Raw genomic sequence first — 3924 nt, 5'->3', positions numbered from 1 at the left:
TTTGAAGCAAAGAACCATTTGGGTAGCCAAGCCTATTGTGACTAACCTCTTAGGACCCAACTTGGTTGGGGACCAACAAGCTCAAACTTGATCAATAGGTGATGATGGAGGTCATTGGAGACTTGGCTATATTATGAAGAATTAAGGGGACTTCATCATTTTTATTGTCTCAAGCCAAGTCATTCGGATTATCAAGTTTCTATCTTATATCCAATGTTTCTCCTTGCGGTAACTCGTGCTTAAATTGTTTACATTGGAAGTTACTTTTCCCTTTGCATGTTTGGCTTTGTTCCTTGTATGTGTTTGTATATGATGTGCGTTCAACTTGATTATCTTGAGCAATCAAGTATGTGTGTGTTGGTTTGCACATCATGTACATGTGTGTCGTTCGTTGAGCCTTTGTGCATCTTGGTCATATCTTAGTTGGATCTTGTGAGAGATTAATGGAATATCCCATTATGGGGGAGTGATGTGCTTTGTGCACTTCACAATCCTATAAAGGTGGGTACATGGGGAATACCACTTAGTATTGATATTACAAGCTTATCTAGTCACTATGTGGTATGTCTTCTCTTGAGAAATTCAAATTCTAAATAGTCCATTAATTATCTCTTGTTGGATCCTTTTATTTGCCTCTTGTTTATCCTTAATTGGTATCACATTATGGGGGAGTAATATGCTATGTGTATATTACCAGCCTAGAAAATGTGTACATTTGAGATATTGTCACCTAGTGTTGATATTGTAAATTATCTTGTTCCTAGGTGGCATGTTATAGCTCTACAAGTTGCAATTTGCTTGTGTTTGGTGTGAAGATGATGTTGGATTTCCTTGCAATCTACCACCGGGAATTATTTCCAAATACTTCTTGTCTGTTGACAATTGGTACTCACTTGTGTGGTAGAAATTATTGATCATCTTTACATTAGCCTTTGCTTTTATTTGCCTTATCTCTTGCCTAGGATTGTGTCAACTCCCATTGTATTCCATACCACTTGTGGATCTTGTTATTTTCTAAAGCTTGTTTGGTGTTTGTATAGATATAGTGAAAGTGATGATCTCATCTTGTGCTTCTTGTATTCAAATGCAAATTCTCTATAATGCACTAGTCTTGGGGGAGCTATCCTATTTTCTATAAAACACTCAGCTTGTGATCCTTTTCAAGTGTGTGTTGGTGGAAGGCAAATAATTTTTTTGGTACTTTGTACCATCATGAAACTTTGTAGAGCACTTGGTTTGTTTGGAACCATTCTCTCTTTTGGGAGTTTGACATCTTTCTTTTTGTGTATCAATGGATATCTCATTCCTTGATGTATCGTTTAATGATATCCTCCAAGTGATGATTTATTCATTTGGTATCCTTTCTTCACTTGGTTTTTATTTTTCTTTTGGTTTCGGTTCTTGAAAGTCTTGAGCATGCATATTAACTTCGTGTAGTATCTTTGGCATGCTTCCTTTCTTTGACCCAATATATAGGGGAAACTGTAAGTGCATCTAGTGCCACCCCCTAGTTGGTTTTGGAGTATTGACGACAAACCTGGTTGAGGGACTAATGTGTTTGTGAGAATTGCAGGATAACACAGGTAGAAGTCCCTCATTGATTCGGTTTTCCTACCAGAGATGACCCCTAAAAATGTGTGAAGACATTGAAGTCAAAGGTGGTATGTGAAGACATTCACATTGAAGACTATGACAAGAGAAGACATTGCGTGAAGAGTATGGAGCACGAAGACTTATTTGTTTCGTCGTTCTTTTTCTTCTTTGTTGAGTCATAGGAACCACCGTACTGTTAAGTGGGGTCCAAGTGAACCAGTCAGAATGACTGAAGTGATGCTTAACCAAAATCCTATGTCTTCGAGCGAAGACAATGAGAGCAAATCTTATCCAGAGCTGGATAAGTCAGCTTTGCTTATAGACCAAGTAAAGTTGCCGTGTGTGTTTGAAATCTGACCGTTGGAACACGTGTTAGTTCCTTAGTGACCCAGGGTCATTTCGGACAAATCAGGTCGGGTTGCCTAGTGGCTATAAATAGCCCACCCCCTACAACCATAAACGATTGGCTGCTCAGAGTTAGTGTACGGCTTTTGTCATTTGAGAGCAACTCACCTCGAAGCCTTTGAGAGAGAATTCCTTGCGAGGACAAAGCCCTAAACACCCAGAGCCAAAGAGTGTTAGGCATCACTGAAGTCTTCTTGTCTGTGTGATCTGAAGACTTATTACACTTGAGGACTGTGTATCCTCCAGCCGGTTAGGCGTCACGTTCTGAGCATCCAAGAGTCATTGTGGATCGCCGGTGAACGAAGTCTGTGAAGGTTTGAGAGTCTACCTTGAAGACTTACCAGAGTGATTGGGCGAGGACTGGGTGTTCTTAGCTCAAGGGGAATAAAGTGAAGACACGGTCTTCTGAGTTAAATCTTAGCCTCCCTAACCAGACGTACAGTTTTCACAGCAACTGGAACTGGTCCAACAAATCATTGTCTTCTACGAGCTACTGGTTCTATCTTTCCCATCTCTTTATTTACAGTTGGTCCTTGTGAAATCATTGCCTTTCTGCATTATCTTCTGTCTTCACAGAGCGACTACTTGTTCTGATTGGCTTCATACTATCTTCCATCCTGATCCATACTGCCTAGTTGCTATTAGTCATTGTGCCTTCACTTCATTGAATACTTGACTATGACTTGTCTAGTGTAGTCTACCTTCCGCTGTGTGGTAATAGGTTTATTTCTATCGTTTGTCTTCGAAACTTTCATGTTTTGAAGACTTTCATAAAAATCGCCTATTCACCCCCCCTCTAGTCGATCACTAGCACTTTCAATTGGTATCAGAGCAAGATACTCCCTTGTTCTGTGTGATTCGGTTTAACCACCTGAAGTTTTAGCTATGTCGACTGCAGGGAGAATCAAAGTCTCCGCTGCGTGCCCAGTCTTCGATGGAACTGAATATCCCTACTGGAAGAATAAGATGCGCATGCATCTTGAAGCCATTGATGTCGACCTCTGGTATGTCGTCAAGAATGGCGTTCCCAAGGCTGGTGAAGGTGTCACCGCTACTGATGTCAAGAAGTTCGTTCAACTGGACTCCACTGCCAAGAACATCATCTGTGGTCATCTGACCAAAGGGCAGTGTGGCCGTGTGAGTGCTCTGGAAACATCTAAGCTAGTCTGGGACTGGCTCTCCAAGGTCAACGAAGGCGTCTCAACCCAGAGAGATCAAAGAATCAGTGTCCTTCGGAACCTCTTCAACTGCTTCAAGAGAAACGACAATGAGAATGTTCAGCTCACGTTTGATCGACTCACTGACATCACAAATGAGTTTCAAGCCCTTGGCGCTACTGAGATCACCAAGCATGAAGTCGTCAAGACACTCCTGAGATCACTTGACAGCTTGTTCGACACCCTAGCCGTGATGATTCAAGAACGCCCTGACTTCAAGACACTCGATCCGTCTGACATACTTGAAAGGCTCAACACACATGAGTTTCAGCTTTCTGAGAAAAGAGACATCTACGGTCCCAACTATGGGCGAACTCGTGCCTTGAAGGCAAAAGCTATTTCCTCATCTGAAGAAGAATCTGATTGCAGTTTGGATGATCCTGAAGACATTGGAAAGGAGCTTTCTATGCTTGTGAAGAAGTTTCAGAAATTCACCAAGAAAAAAGGCTTCAAAAAGTCCTCACGATCCAGCTCAAGGAATGATGAAGCTTCTGCTCATGACTACAAGAAGAGAATAACTCACAAGTGCAAGAAACCTGGTCACTACATCTCTGAGTGTCCGCAGTGGGACAATGAGAATAACAACAAGAAGAAGAGCAAGAAATATGACTCTGACGACAAGAAGAAGAAGAAGAAGTACTCAAAGTCTTCTTCCAAGTCTTCCTCAAAGTCTTCATCACACAAGAAGAGCTCATCTGGCAAGGCTCGT

This window comes from Triticum dicoccoides, chromosome 1A (assembly GCF_002162155.2).
Source record: "Triticum dicoccoides isolate Atlit2015 ecotype Zavitan chromosome 1A, WEW_v2.0, whole genome shotgun sequence".
NCBI lineage: Eukaryota > Viridiplantae > Streptophyta > Magnoliopsida > Poales > Poaceae > Triticum > Triticum dicoccoides.
Note: the sequence above shows the minus strand (reverse complement) of the source record.